Source organism: Malus domestica, chromosome 04, assembly GCF_042453785.1.
Source record: "Malus domestica chromosome 04, GDT2T_hap1".
NCBI lineage: Eukaryota > Viridiplantae > Streptophyta > Magnoliopsida > Rosales > Rosaceae > Malus > Malus domestica.
In genome coordinates this window covers 18,697,144-18,714,210 of record NC_091664.1, presented here as the reverse complement: position 1 = coordinate 18,714,210, position 17,067 = coordinate 18,697,144, and the positions used below count along the sequence as shown (strand labels likewise).

General features: G+C 41.5%; 1 pseudogene; it reads right to left on the bottom strand.

Annotated features, from left to right (window-relative positions):
• Window positions 1–900: 900 nt before the first annotated feature.
• LOC103408341 (importin subunit alpha-9-like) lies at window positions 901–16,566 on the bottom strand (annotated as a pseudogene).
• Between the last annotated feature and the right edge of the window lie 501 nt (window positions 16,567–17,067).

Below are 17,067 nucleotides of genomic sequence, written 5' to 3'. Positions count from 1 at the left end.
AGTTTATTTCTTACAATTTGAAGACATCAATCCCTTTGGACTTGGAAGTCCCCCTCCCAAACAAAGCCTAAAGCATGCCCATTCCATTATAAGTTCATGCTTTCATCGTGAAACAAAATAGAAAACCTTGAATTTAGAAATTACAATCCAAATTCTTAATTTTCAAATATACCCCCAAAAGTTTCGAGGGCCAAAAAAAGAAGTCAACAGAACAAAAATAGTCAATAGAACCAAAAAAAAAAAGTTGACGATGGTTACGATACCCTATTATGGATTTTTTTTTTTTTTTTGAAAAGGGGGACAATTGGTGGCAAATCACTGTTATTCATCTTTTTCAGGGGCTAGGAAGACTCACAGATGCATTTTAACCTTCTCCTGATCACAAGTCTAGCTTCCACACAAATAGCGGGTTTCGAACCCAAAACCTCTAGTTTTAAATTTGAAGAAAACCTCGTAATCTGCCATTAATCACTCCAGCAGTGGATATTTGATACGTATCAGAGTGTGGCCGAGGGCATTGGCATTAGATACACTAACCAAATTTCAAATGTTGGTGGAACATTCGGTCCAATTTTAATTGGTTTCGCACCTCAACTACGGCCAACTCAATATCATTGTTGAGCGGGAATAAGAAGAGAAAAATGTGCACAATTAATATTTTCTTTGGGAACAATAAGAATTGTTGTGGACAAAATTGTAAGAATCTCTTCAATCATGTACGAGAATTTGAAATCTCTATAACCAAAGGACAAATCATAAATTGTATTCCATTCCTCACATTTAACGAGAAGCCACTTGATCATCAAAATTGTACATCTCTTACAACAATACATCATCCATGGCATACAAGCATGGAAAGATGCAAGATAAAAGCCACTGGAAACTCCTACATCAGTCTGCCTATTCATCAAGCCCATGGTCATCTCCAAAGTACTTATCCACCAGACTGTTCGCCATGTTTCTCAACTCCTCGTTTTTGTGAAACTGAAACCTTTCCATTGCATCGATCCCATTTTCTTTCTCAACAAGCTTTAGGCCCTCACCGTTCGGCATCCCTCTCAAAACCTGCATGAACAAGCAATATAGAGGATTTATACTGTGGTTTAGTTGTCAAGGAGTTCCATTATTCATTCGGGAGTGGCAAACTTTAATTTACGGTGCACCACTTCATAACATTTATGACAACAACAAATGTACCTAATGAACCATTCGGTAGTCACATAATCAATTTTTCTATGAACCGTATTCTATACCCAATGTTTCACAGATGTTTGCTTACCAGTTCCGTGAATTGTAGTCCTAGTCTTGCAGCTTCAGTATCAGCCGAGTTAACCAAATCAATGAAACCAGCGAGGCATCCTCTACCAACAAGTTAAACCAAGTGCTCCAGAATCAAGCTTGGTTTTCCATCACCTTCTGTAGGTGAAATAGGAGACACACAGAGGTTGCCTAGTACATACGCTACTTCCCTTCTTATATCAAATGGTGCTGTAGAAAGGAGGCGTAATAGCACCGGCACCGCCTCACTTGAATATATCAACTGCTTGTGCTCTACAGAACCAGCCGCAACATTAGATAGCACCCAAGCTGCTTCCTACATAAATGGTTGAACTTTGAATAAGCATGGGTGAGTAAAAGATCCACCTCATAACATTAACAACAAGCTTATATACCTTATTCAAAACCCGGTGCTCACTATTCAAACATTTTACCAGGACTTCGATTATGTTTCCTGAAAATTTCATCATCATAAATCAATGAAATTGTCTTATATTTCTAAACGAAAAACAAAAAAGGCAACGAAAATGGTCTTGTATATATATGTGATCACAATTACAGTTTCCCATCAAAGGAGTAATGCACTAGCCTGTGATTTCATGTCCAGGAACAATAACAGCTTGGGTTGTCTATGAATCACCAGCTATAAGATTGCCTAAACTTCTTAGCACCTTGATGGAGCCCATTTGTCAGTATGATCCATATACATTAAAATATTAAAAACATCTAAAATCTATCTACTCCGAAAGCAATTACAGTGTCATCTACTTATGAAAGGATCAACTTACGATAGTACATCAAACATCACATGAACTCTGAGTTATGATACATGATAACTACAACAACAACAACAAAGCCTTTTCCCACTAAGTGGGGTCGGCTATATGAATCCTAGAATGCCATTGCGCTCAGTTTTGTGTCATGTCCTCCGTTAGATCCAAGTACTCTAAGTCTTTTCTTAGAGTCTCTTCCAAAGTTTTCCCAGGTCTTCCTCTACCCCTTCGGCCCTGAACCTCTGTCCCGTAGTCACATCTTCGAACCGGAGCGTTAGTAGGCCTTCTTTGCACATGTCCAAACCACCGTAACCGATTTTCTCTTCTCTTTCCTTCAATTTCGGCTACTCCTACTTTACCTCGGATATCCTCATTCCTAATCTTATCCTTTCTCGTGTGCCCACACATCCAACGAAGCATCTTCATCTCCACTACACCTACGTGTTAATGCTTCACCGCCCAACATTATGTGCCATACAGCATCGCCGGCCTTATTGCCGTCCTATAAAATTTTCCCTTGAGCTTCAGTGGCCTACGACGGTCACACAACACGCCGGATGCACTCTTCCACTTCATCCATCCAGCTTGTATTCTATGGGTGAGATCTCCATCAAATTCTCCGTTCTTTTGCAAGATAGATCCTAGGTAGCGAAAACGGTCACTCTTCCTAATCTCCGATCCTCACCCCTAACTCATTTTGGTCTCCGTTTGCACTGAACTTGCACTCCGTATATTCTGTCTTTGATCGGCTTAGGCGAAGACCTTTAGATTCCAACACTTATCTCCAAAGGTTAAGCTTCGCATTTACCCCTTCCTGCGTTTCATCTATCAACACTATATCGTTTGCGAAAAACATACACCAAAGAATATCATCTTAAATATTAAATTTGTGATCTTCGCTAGATTGCTCTGGTCATTAGTGTGGATAAGTATGTTAATGGATAGAGACAGGAAGCAAACATAAGATGTACGTTGTTCACCCAGATTGGCTATGTCCACGGAGTAAAGGAGTTCTCATTAATTGTGAAGGGTTTACACAGTACATAGGTTCAAGCTCTCATTTAGTGAGTACAAGTGAATGATTTAGTACAAATGACATTAGGAAATATTATGGGAGAATGATCTCGTAATCACGAAACTTTTAAGTACCGAAGTGTGGTATCGTCTTCACTTGCCTTATCTGTCTCATAGGTAGATGTGGCATCTTCTTTGGAAGTACTCTTCCTCCCTCTATGGGTGGTATCTTTAACTAGTGGAGATGCAAAAGGTAATGTATCAATTTCACTTGATGCTTACTTGTAGTTTTAGGCTTGGTCAAGTGCGATACAAACCATGTAGTAGGAGTCTCCCAAGTCGCCGAGCTAGGGAATCTGCTGAAAGAGGTGATAGACAAGGTAAGCAATCAGAGCTCCAAGCAATCAGTCTCAGATCAGAAGTTTGATTTCGAGTTCTGGCTGATTGTTATCCTTCTCCTTATCTTGCAGGCAGCATGAAGGATAAAGAGAAGAAAAGGAGAAAAGGTGATATGAGATACTTTTTCTTTTGAAGAAGTAACTTTCCACAGGCTTATTCTTGAACTGGGCTGGAGGGTTTTCTGGTTTCCGCCAGAGTATAAGGCCGACTGAAGAATTTGAGGGTCAAAACAAGTCCATCAAATCTAGAGTACGTTCGACCCTGCTGATATGGGATACTTTTGCTGTTGACAAAGTAGTGGATGTATCGGCACGTGTTCTGTTGCGCTTGTCTCCACATGCTTCCTTGTATCCTTCTCACTTGCCCTATTTGTTCCTCAGGCAGATGTGGTATCTTCTCGGGAAGCATAAGATGTTGAAGATGAGTACTCGAGAGCAATGCCAGGTAAGTAATTAGGTAAGGGGTTCCAGGCAGTCAGTTCCGGACTGGAAGCTTGATTCCAAGTACTGACTGATTGCTCTCTTTCTCCTTGTCTTGCAAGTAAGAACAAGGCCAAAGGAAAAGATAGGGAAAAAGCATGATATGGGATACTCTTGCTTTTAACCCTGATGATATGAGATATTCTTGCTCTGGTGTAGCTTGTTTGCAGAGGTATTCTCGGGGGGAAAGAAAGCTAAGTATTTCGAGAGGTTTCGTTGGGAGTGCCATGTCAGATATGAGGAAGGGTTGAGCATTTTTGCAGGTCTGCCTGTCTGTTGATGATTGAGGTCGACATATATAGGAGTCTCCCTAACAACAAGGAGTAATGCTATTCTTTTACCCTGCTTGGTCATAGCACGGTAGTGGGAGCTGCCAGCTTCACGTGTTTTAACTCTGTCAGAGCACTTTGAAAAAGTGGTCTGTGGTATCTGGAAAGCTGATGTTACGTGTGAAGATTACAGACAAGCTTTATCCAAGAAGATCTGGCTTTCGAAGTTGAGAAAGCGGTGTGAGGATTACAGACAAGCTTTATCTAAGGGGCTCTCGAAGTTGAGAAAGCGATGCCTCTTCGGTTTTCGAACAAGCAATCCAATCGGGGATCTGTCTCTCGAGATTCGGAGAACGGTGCCTCTTCAATGTTTGAGAAAGCAATCCTGCTAGGAGTCTGGCTCTTGAGATTAGGAGAACGGTGTCTCGTCGTTTTTTGAGAAAGTAATCATGTTGGGAGTCTGGCTCTCGAGATTCAGAGGACGGTGCCTCTTCGATCTTGAAGCAAGCAATCTTACTGGGAGTGTTTTCTCGAATGTGAGTAAAGGTTAGGCCTGTTTGCTAGTCTACCTTGCCACGGAGCATAGAGGTTGACACACAGGGACTTTCCAATTATCCAGCAGTGGTCCTGTTCCTTTACCCTTGTAGGTAATAATATGGTAGCTAGACCTTCAAAATTTATGTGTCTAAACTTTGTTAGTGTTGTTTCTTTGCTATTCTTTTACCCTTCTTGGTCATAGCGATGTAATGGGAGCTGCAAGCTTCACGTGTCTAAACTTTGTCAGAGATTTTTGGCAAAGTTATCTGTGGTACCCGTGAGCTGATGTTGCGTGTGAAAAGTGGATGATTGAACAATAACATTCACGTGCTTTCTACTTCACCAGAAATCTTCGACAGAATGCCCGTAATTTCTACAAAGTTGAGTGTGCATGTGACAGGTGCTGACAAGGCTGAAAAAGCAGGTGCCTCTTCGATTTCTGAGATCGGCCCTCGTAGTCTCTGAGCAGCCCAGCTTTTGAGAAAGCAAGCGCCTCTTCGATTTCTGCGATCGACCTTCGTGGTCTTTGAGCAGCCCAGCTTTTGAGAAAGCAAACGTCTCTTCGTTTCCTGAGATCGGCCCTCGTGGTCTCTGAGCAGCCCAGCTTTTGAGAAAGCAAACGTCTTTTCGATTTCTGAGCAGGCGCCTCTTCGATTTCTGAAGCTCCATTGAGTGCAGATTTTTATAGAGGCTGGTATTAAGTTCCAAAGCACACTTGAATCTCCACCAGTAGAAGCTCCCTTCTTGCATTTCTAAGATCTTGATTTATCCGACCTCTTATTTCTTCAACACCTTTGAAAATGTCTGGCCCCTTCGACCGTCGTTTTGACTTGAACCTTGTTGAAGAGGCAGCCACGCCTTCTCCAGACAACATATGGCGCCCATCCTTCTTATCCCCTATTGGTCCTCTTACCGTTGGGGATTCGGTGATGAAGAATGATATGACCGCTGCGGTGGTGGCCAGGAACCTTCTCACTCCCAAAGATAACAGACTACTTTCCAAACAGTCTGATGAGTTGGCTGTTAAGGATTCTATGGCTCTCAGTGTTCAGTGTGCAGGTTCTGTGTCTAATATGGCCCAACGCCTATTTGCTCGAACCCGCCAAGTTGAATCATTGGCGGCTGAAGTGATGAGTCTCAAACAGGAGATTAGAGGGCTCAAGCATGAGAATAAACAGTTGCACCGGCTCGCACATAACTATGCTACAAACATGAAGAGGAAGCTTGACCAGATGAAGGAATCTGATGGTCAGATTTTACATGATCATCAGAGGTTTGTGGGTTTGTTCCAAAGGCATTTATTGCCTTCGTTTTCTAGGGCTGTACCGCGTAATGAAGCTCCAAATGATCAACCTCCGATGTCTCCTCCTTCTAAGGTGCTGTCCAGTACTGAGGCTCCGAATGATCCCCCTCCGGTGCCTTCTCTTTCTGGGGCTCTACCGACTGCTGAGGCTTATCCTAAGCAACCTTTGTGAAGGCTCCCTCTTGTTTGTTTATTTTGACTCATGTATATGTACATATTTGTAACTTATTGGAAATATCAATAAATAAGCTTTGTTTCATTTCAACGTATTGTGTTAAATACACCAAAGCCTTCTTCGCTAAGTTCTTTGAATTTTTCTTTTGTTGAAGCTTGTATCTTGAAGCTTTGTGAGTGGAGCATGTAGGTTGAGGTAGTGTTCCCTTAATTTCCCGAGTGGGGAAAACTTCTCGATTGGAGACTTGAAAAAAATCCAAGTCACTGAGTGGGGTCGGCTATATGAATCTTAGAACGTCATTGTGCTCGATCCTGTGTCATGTCCTCCGTTAGATCTAAGTACTCTAAGTCTTTTCTTAGAGTCTCTTCCAAAGTTTTCCTAGGTCTTCCTCTACCCCTTCGGCCCTGAACCTCTGTCTCGTAGTCGCATCTTCTAGCCGGAGCGTCAGTAGGCCTTCTTTGCACATGTCCAAACCACCGTAACCAATTTTCTCTCAGCTTTCCTTCAATTTCGGCTACTCCTACTTTACCTCGGATATCCTCATTCCTAATCTTATCCTTTCTCGTGTGCCCACACATCCAACGAAGCATCCTCATCTCTGCTACACCCATTTTGTGTACGTGTTGATGCTTCACCGCCCAACATTCTGTGCCATACAGCATCGCCGGCCTTATTGTCGTCCTATAGAATTTTCCCTTAAGCTTCAGTGGCATACGACGATCACACAACACGCCGGATGTACTTTTCCACTTCATCCATCCAACTTGTATTCTATGGTTGAGATCTCCATCTAATTCTCCGTTCTTTTGCAAGATAGATCCTAGGTAGCGAAAACGGTCGCTCTTTGGTATTTCCTGATCTCCGATCCTCACCCCTAACTCATTTTGGCCTCCATTTGCACTGAACTTGCACTCCATATATTCTGTCTTTGATCGGCTTAGGCGAAGACCTTTAGATTTCAACACTTCTCTCCAAAGGTTAAGCTTCGCATTTACCCCTTCCTGAGTTTCATCTATCAACACTATATCGTCTGCGAAAAGCATACACCAAGGAATATCATCTTGAATATGTCATGTTAACTCATCCATTACCAACGCAAAAAGGTAAGGACTTAAGGATGAGCCTTGATGTAATCCTACAGTTATGGGGAAGCTTTCGGTTTGTCCTTCATGAGTTCTTACGGCAGTCTTTGCTCCTTCATACATATCCTTTATAGCTTGGATATATGCTACTCGTACTCCTTTCTTCTCTAAAATCTTCCAAAGAATGTCTCTTGGGACCCTATCATATGCTTTTTCCAAATCTATAAAGACCATGTGTAAATCCTTTTTCCCATCTCTATATCTTTCCATCAATCTTCGTAAGAGATAGATTGCCTCCATGGTTGAACGCCCTGGCATGAACCCAAATTGGTTGTCCGAAACCCGTGTCTCTTGCCTCAATCTATGCTCAATGACTCTCTCCCAGAGCTCCATTGTATGATTCATTAGCTTAATACCCTTATAGTTCATGCAATTTTGTACGTCGCCCTTATTCTTGTAAATAGGCACCAAGGTGCTCTTTCACCACTCATTTGGCATTTTCTTCGTTTTCAAAATCCTATTGAAAAGGTCAGTGAGCCATGCTATACCTGTCTCTCCCAAGGCTTTCCACACTTCAATCGGTATATCGTCTGGGCCCACGACTTTTCTATGTTTCATCTTCTTCAAAGCTACAACCACTTCTTCCTTCCTGATTCGACGATAAAATGAGTAGTTTCTTCTGAGTTACTCAGCTCCCCTAAAGAAGTACTCATTTCATGTCCTTCATTGAAAAGATTATGAAAATAGCCTCTCAATCTGTCTTTGACCGCGTTCTCTGTAGCAAGAAGTTTTCCATCCTCATCCTTGATGCACCTCACTTGGTTTAGGTCCCTTGTCTTCTTTTCCCTTGCTCTAGCTAGTTTATAGATATCCAACTCTCCTTCTTTGGTATCTAGTCGCTTATACATATTGTCATAAGCCGCTAACTTAGCTTCTCTCACAGCTTTCTTCGCCTCTTGCTTCGCTCTTCTATACCTTTCACCATTTTCATCGGTCTTATCCTTGTATAAGGCTTTACAACATTCCTTCTTAGCCTTCACCTTTGTTTGTACCTCCTCATTCCACCACCAAGATTCCTTTTGGTGTGGAGCAAAGCCCTTGGACTCTCCTAATACCTCTTTTGCTACTTTTCGGATACAGCTAGCCATGGAATCCCACCTTTGGCTAGCTCCCCCCTCTCTATCCCACACACACTGGGTAATTACTTTCTCTTTGAAAATGACTTGTTTTTCTCCTTTTAGATTCCACCATCTAGTCATTGGGCACTTCCAAGTCTTGTTCTTTTTTCTCATTCTTTTGATATGTACATCCATCACCAACAAGCGATGTTGATTAGCCAAACTCTCCCCCGGTATAACTTTGCAATCCTTACAAGTTATATGATCCCCTTTCCTCATTAGAAGAAAATCTATTTGTGTTTTTGACGACCCACTCTTGTAGGTGATCACATGTTCTTCTCTCTTCTTAAAGAAGGTGTTGGCTAAGAAGAGATCATATGCCATTACAAAATCCAAGATAGCTTCCTCATCCTCGTTTCTCTCCCCAAAACCATGGCCACCATGAAAACCTCCATAGTTGCCTGTCTCCCTGCCCACGTGTCCATTTAAATCTCCTCCTATAAATAACTTCTCCGTCTGAGCAATTCCTTGCACCAAGTCTCCAAGGTCTTCCCAAAATTTCTCCTTCGAACTCGTATCCAACCCTACTTGAGGTGCGTACGCACTAATCACATTGATTAGTTCTTGTCCTATTACAATTTTGATTGCCATGATTCTATCTCCTACCCTCTTGACATCTACAACATCTTGTGTCAAGGTCTTGTCCACAATGATGCCAACACCGTTTCTCATTCTATTTGTGCCCGAATACCAAAGCTTAAACCTTGAGTTTTCTAGATCCTTTGCCTTAAGACCAACCCACTTAGTTTCTTGTAGGCACATAATATTTATCCTTCTCCTCACCATAACTTCCACTACTTCCATAGATTTTCCCATTAAGGTTCATATATTCCACGTTCCTAAACGCATTCTACTCTCTTGAACTCTACCCTTCTGTCCTAGCTTCTTCACCATCCCCCGTCTAATAGGATCAAAGTACTTCTTTTGTGTGTCCTATGTAAAGTTGATAGGAGCATATGCTCCCAAACAACTTTGAGTGGAGTCGTTCGAAAAGAAGTTTCTATGGCCCCCTTGCTCATTTAACACTGCATCCGGGTGCCGATGGAGATACAGCGACCCTTGCTCACTTATCATTGTGCTCGAGCCACACAGCGCGCCACTTACGGGTGACGTCCTAGCTTTAGCGCAATTTCGTTCTGGATTCATTGTAATAAGGATTCGACGTAACTGTGGAGTGCCGGCTGTCGACTACCTGACGCCCTCCCCCTCCTCCTTTATCTGGGCTCAACAATGGAACCATGTCATACTTCTCTAAATTGCCTTGTCAATTTAGTTTTCCTATAAAAATATGTAAAATTTAGAATTTAAATGTTCGCCTAGATTTTATCATCAGGATAAAATCCAGCAACATCTTATAGGTCAAGAAATACTTAGAAACTTATTTTCTTTTTTATTAAGGCACAGAAGTGGATATTAGGACCCGACACACAACTCACATACGGTACAAAATTTCCAAAGAAATATGGCCAGGGGGAGGCTTCTGCAATGGGAACATGTACAACCATATAGATAAGATAAAACATAAGATGTACGGAATGAAAACTTGAACTAGTACAACCACTCTGTAAATGAAGCATTAAAAACAGTAAACCATTTTAACCTTCAATTAAATACATATACAAAAAGTTGCTCCACGAGGCATTATCTAAAGAAAGAGAAGGTCAATAAAGAGCTTATATATACAGTTAGATTCCACCTTACCAGAATAAGCAACTGCAAACTATTGGACATAGCCAATCTTTGCACAAGCAATTGAAGGACATCACTCTCCACTAGCATACTGGTGGCAAGATTTTAAAAAGCTGAGAGATACACAACCACCCATGCTACTTCAGTTGCTAACTCATCATCTCTGAATTTAAGAAACGAGTTTATGGTACACTATCATCATAAGGAAAGGCAATCCAAAAGTTTAATGGCAAGAAATCATGATGAAAAAACTTTAGTGCAATCTATTTAGATTTATGAAACACAACTTACGCTTTTCTCAAGTGTCGAACAAGTGCATCCAATAACCCATCAACCCTAATGAGCTCCGTTGCAGCCTTTGGATTAGGTCCCTGCATATTTAACAACCAATGTTATGTTGCAAGTTCTTCTCAAAGATGATGTGTAAGTCCACATTGATGGTGATACGTTATTAAGAACCAAAATAAAACACAGTGTGTTGATGCACAAAACCGGAGGTCTTGGTACAACGTGAATCCGACCGTGAATCTGCAAGTAATGTAAATGACACAAGATGTATCGTGGTTCACCCCAAGGTTTGGGTTACGTCCACACTGATTGTATTATATTTCTCTGAGAAGTGAGGGAGAGAGAGAGAGCTCTGAGAGTGAGAGGGTTGAGAGGGTGAGGAGCCTTAGGAATTGGCCCCTTCTAATTGTGAGGGTGATGGGTCATTTTATAGAATAAGGACTCCTCACTTATTACATATTTGCCCTTTCCTTTATCACATAATTACATTTAAGTCCCCCGAGTATTTATACGAGGTCTAAATACGTGGCCCTAAATATGGTATAAACAGTAGTCCCTCAAGTCTTCAGTCAAGAGAGTCTTTTGGCTGGAGACTTAAAATTCAGTCCATGTGTGGGCCGAAGTAACTAGATGTTGTCTTGAACTGATACTCGATATGAGGCAGTGCTCAATCTGAAATGGTTCTTAACTAGAAGTAGCATACACTGCGAGGCTGCTTGGCTCGTGGCTTATGTTGCCTTGGTTGGCTCGGTTTGTGACGTTTGAAGGTGAGAGAGTCCCTTTTATATAATAAGGGTTCGCTCCTCAATACATGAATGATGGGCTAGAGTTGATGCTCTCTAATGATGGTGAGGGAGTCCATTTTATAGAATAAGGGCTCGTTCCTCAATACATAAATGATGGGCTAGAGTTGATGCTTGCGGCGAGGCGGTTGCTCAGTAGGCGGCGATGCTCTCTAATGGTGGTGAGGGAGTCCATTTTATAGAATAAGGGCTTGCTCCTCAATACATAAATGATGGGCTAGAGTTCCCCAAGTATTTTTCATGAGGCCCAGTTGAGGCCCAATATATGGTACATAATGTAGTCCCCCAAGTCTTCGGTCAATAGAGTATGTTGGCTGGAGACTTCAAATTGAATCCATGTATGGGCCGAAGTGGCGGTTGTTCGGAGACGGTATTTGTATACCCTGCATTGAAGCTTTGTAGGTGAAGCTTTGCAAGTGAAGCTTTAAAGCTAGAGTTCTGTAAATGAAGCTTTCGAAGCTGGAGCTTTTGTAAATGAAGCTTTTGAAGCTAGAGCTCTGTAAATGAAGCTTTTGAAGCTGATTGACATGAGTGATGCTCATGAATGTTTATGTTGATTGACATGAGTGATGCTCATGGATGTTGTCATGAGTGATGCTCATGGATGTTTTCATGAGTGATGCTCATGAATGTTGTCATGAGTGATGCTTATGAATGTTGACATGAATGATGGTCATGAATGTTTATGTATGATTGTCATGAGTGATGCTCATGAATGTTTATGTATGAATGACATGAGTAATGCTCATGTATAATTTGGAGTACTGGGTATACTTTTGATCACTTGGTTGGTGGCATGAATGGCTAGTTGCCAAATTAGAGTACGGGTTGTATATCTCATCACCTGGTTGGTGGCAATAGCGGCGGGTTGTCGAATAATTTTGGAGTACTGGGCGTACTTTTGGTCACCTAGTTAGTGGTAATAGTGGGGGGTTACCGAATAATTGTGGAGTACTGGGCGTACTTTTGATCACCTGGTTGGTGGTAATAGCGGCGAGTTGCCGAATAATTGGGGAGTATCGGGCGTACTTTTGATGACCTGGTTTGTGCTATTTTGGGCTTATGGGCCTTTGCTCTCCACAACATGCCAGCCCATTATTTTGGGCTTTTTTTTTTTTTACCCTCTGATGGGGTTTATACAGATGTCTCCGAAAGATAAGAAAAATAAATCACATCATACATCTACCAAGAAAAGTAGATCACATCATTCTGGTGGGGTGTTTATTCTTTGCTTTTGCTTTCTCTTTTCCCTTTTGGCAGATGGCAGACAACGCTTCCGTATTGGTTGAGGAAGTGCGCAGGCAATTATCAGCTATCACAGCTGGGTTTCTTGGGCCATCCTCGAGAATATTTCTTTCAACCTTGCCGATAAGATCTGCACCGACATAAGCAACTTTGGTATATATGCTTCCTCATTTTTCTTTTTCTTTTCTTGGCAGATGGTAGACATCGTCATGGCCTCAAAGCACGAAGCCGCAGCTGAGCATCCAGCAGGAAGTCCTAGCAGGCCACGCGCTACAGGTTTGAAGTAAGAGCATTGTTCACGGTCCTTCCTATACTTGCTGTAAAGAAGAATCACAGCTAGGCATTCGAAAATCTAGATCAAACGAAGCTCCTGCTAGGAAGGCAAGTTTGTACTAAACCTAGATCACAGCAAGTTTGTACTAAATCCAAATCAAATGAGCCTCCAGCAGGTCGTGTACCGCGGCAACAAAGCTCCTGCCCTTTGAGCAATTTCTTACAAGAGGTTCTTGTAAACCCCCGTCTCATCCAGAATCCTAACGGCAAGAGAGTGAGATGGGCCACGATTGGAGAGGTAGTTAAGGGCGACCTCGGCGGCGAAGCGCTCAGCCTTAAACTGTTAGAGAAATCATAGAGCTTGCCACGACCAAGGAAAATAATGAGGACAGCCTCAGCATCACAGAGAACTGATAGCTCAAAAGCTTCCTTGAGCAGCCCATTTCTTCTTTTGGAAAAAGTCACTTGCCTGTTACTTTTATTCTCTATCCTTTTCAGCTTAACTTTACCTCTGCCCATCTCTCTCTCTTCCTGAAAAATACTGGACGGTAGCTCTTGCTTTGGTTTTTCAGAACCAAGCTCATTGACTGGAAAACTAGCACACCAGAAAAGCCATCATCATCAGAAGTTCCATCATTTTCCCTCTCCTTAAGCGCATTCTTGACTTGAGAATACTCAGGAATCAAACTAAAGGCTACCCAATTGACCTTAAGCTGAAAAGAAAAAAAAACTTTATTTAAAGCCACAGCCACCACTTTCGACCCGCTTCGCATTCTGGGGTCCATGATCCTATTATGCTCAAGAGACTTCCTAGTGGAAGCAATAGAAAACAGCACGAATTCCTCCGAGGCATTGCTGAGAGCATAAATCGGCACCCCGGCAAGCCGATCTTCGATGTACTCGGTGGACATGGCGGCTTTAGCCTCATCACCAGAGGAATTGGCGACCTAGGCTTTGTTACTCACCCCAATTCGACCCCAAACTGGGTTCTTGCTAGAAGAATGCACCAGATTGAAGCTCGAAAACCCGGAATCAAATGCATGTTTTGCTTGATTCTGGAGGTTGGAGAAGGTGGATTGAAGGTGGGTTTGGAGGGAAGAAAGGTTGGGGTTGAAGAGGGGAAGGCAGGAGAGGTGGTGGAGGAAACCGGAGCAATGGTTTTGGAGGTTGGTGAAGGCCTGTTGGAGGCTGAGTTGGGGTGGATTGTGTGTCGGTGGTGAGAAAGTTTTCGGGTTATTAGAGTTTTTTTGTAGATTTTGCAGATTCACGGTGGAGGTGAAAAAATGAAAGAGAATCGACACAATTTTTCGTATTGATTCCCACAGACGGCGCCAAATGTTGATGCACAAAACCGGAGGTCTTGGAACAACGTAAATCCGACCGTGAATCTGCATGTAATGTAAATAACACAAGATGTATCGTGGTTCATCCCAAGGTTTGGGCGTCCACACTGAATATGTATTTATCTGAGGGAGAGAGAGAAAGAAGGAGCTCTGTAATATGAGAGCTTTGAGAGGGGGTGAGAGGCTTAGGGTTTGTGAGGGTGAGGAGGCCCTTTTATAGAATAAGGGCTTCTCCCCTAATTGCATATTTGCCCCTTCCTTTATTACATAATTACATTTAAGTCCCCAAGTATTTGTACGAGATCTAAATACGAGGCCTTAAATATGGTATAAACACAGTGAAATATAAAATGAAAAACACACTAATGGTGCAAAAGAAAGGAACCTTGAATGTCACACTAATTTCCAGGTAAGAATGGTGGTAAGTGGGGCAAAAAGGCCACCAAAATCCAAACAAGTTTGACTTATGAAGAAAATGTGCATGTTGTTATAAAATTATTCACGAGGCAAGTAATCTAGCACCTTGATTAGGTTTGATAGGCCCAAGCAGCTATTCTCACGGTTGAACCCGTGTTTGGAAGCATCATTCTTGCAAGAGGTAACAATGCACCTTGAGATAGCAAAATATTTCTGAGCTCTTTCCCTTCACCAGCAATGTTTCCCAATGCCCATGCACATTGCTCAACAACAGGCAAGGAACTATTTTCTACAAAAGACTTGCAATTATAGATGAAATATCAAAAGCAGCCATCTGATCAGATAGCTTAAACTTCTGCACTAAGTATCGCATGCCATGATCTCAGCTTTGAAGTGGTACTTCAAATCTTAGGTCCTTACAACCACCACCTACGCCAATATCACATTACAAATGCAAAGTGTAGAGCCAAAAATTTTGGTATAACATATGCACAGAGATAAAGAAACTTAAACAGGAGAAAGAAATTGTTACTGGGATCTAAAAGGAGCACATAAGACATTACCAACCTCCAAGATAAGCAATAAGCAACGGTAAAGCAGGCAACAAAGCTTTTGTTTCCTCAGGTTTCCCTGCTGCTATGTTCGTGAGGCACCAAGCCGCCTCAAGCAACTGCATTATATAAAAATTAAAATTTAAAAAAAAGGTGAAGAGACAGAATATATCCTCAAGTATTTCTCAAGAAGTTTATTAATTCCAAATCATTTCTGAAAACATTCTCTGGCGTGTGATACTTTCGTGCCCAAACTCCATAGGTGTGTTTGATGGGTTTTTAGAAACCCGAAATTCTGAAAGCTGCTAATTACTCAATGGAAGCTAACAGAAAATAACATCAAAGTTCCTTCTTTCCTTTTTTTTCTTGAAAAAAAGTTCCATAAAAGCACTACTTATCAATAGTCTATGCTGAATATACAAATTAGAATTTATAAAACCAAAAGAAACCATATTATGCAAAAAATTGGCTGGACCTGGTCATCTGGAGAGCCAAATGAAAAACATTGCACTAATAAAGGTATTGCTCCAGCTTGAAGGACAACTTCAACAGGAGGGAATTCTGATCTTGATAGTAAGCGTCTGAGTTCACGAAGGGCCTCACCTTTTTTTGCAATGCACCTTTTCCCCTATAAAGTACACAAATGGTGTTGAATGGATTTACAGAAACCATTGAACGACTCTATGTTTCGTATCTTTCGATGAAGATTTCCATGTTTTCATATCTTATGTTTTCACAAAATAGAGCCTGATGTTCTTTTAAAATTCTCACAATATTTGTGTAGACGAACTAGATTCACATACTGATATGCAACCGCAGACTTCAACCCTTCCACTGCTGAAGAAGTTTGAGCATCCAAGATGGATTGCTCTTCATCAATGATCATTTCACCGTCAACCGTATCATCACTATCCCCGCTAATCCCTACTCTGCACAAACGCTTCGCACGCACCAGCGATTCTCTTCTTTCCTTTCCTACAGAAACTGCTTGTTACCGCCTTCGCTGTCCGGCAACATTGGCAACTAAATTTTCCACACAATTAGAATTGTACACATAACAACTCAATACAGCTCCAACAAAATTAACAAAAATTACATGTAGTCCGCTCGCAAGGCAAATGATAAAAAGTTGAAAACTTTTGTATCTAATTAATTGTTAAGTGGTTTAGGACCCCCAAAGAATAGAACCCAATTCAAGTAATCCCCTCTTTGTTCTTACTTAACATCTAATTGCTTGATTTTCCGTTTGGATAACGAGAAAAAAAGGTGGAAAAATTACATAATCAAACTCTGAATTGAACTGAACCCACAAATCACAGAGACCTAATCCAGAATTCAACATAAATTCCATTGAAATTTTGATTTTCCCATCCATTTCCCGAATTTTATAAGCAACCTAATAGCGTAGAGGAACTTATCTGAGGACTTGATAGGGTCTCTTCTATGAGAAGCCATAGTATCATCTGCCATTAGAGATGCAGAAGAGAGCTTCGAAACTAGCTTAAAGCCTAAGAGCAGAGAAATGTACGAAAGGAGGATTTTGAATTGTATTTAGAAGGTGATGATGATGTGGTCAAAACGTCATTGTTTGGATGTAAAAGAAATAGAGAATTTTGCACAAGTACCACCTGAACTTAAAAGCAGGTATGCAAATACTATCTTAACTTTTAATTTTGTATTTTTACCACATGAATTTTATTAGTTGTTGGAATCTACCACATACCGTTACTTTCTGTTAATGCACAAAACCGGAGGTCTTGGAACAATGTAAATCCGACCCTGAATCTGCATGTAATGTAAATAACACAAGATGTATCGTGGTTCACTCCAAGGTTTGGGTTACGTGCACACTGAATATGTATTTATCTGAGGGAGAGAGAGAGAATGAGCTCTGTAATGTGAGAGCTTTGAGAGGGGGTGAGAGGCTTAGGGCTTGTGAGGATGATGAGGCTCTTTTATAGAATAAGGGCT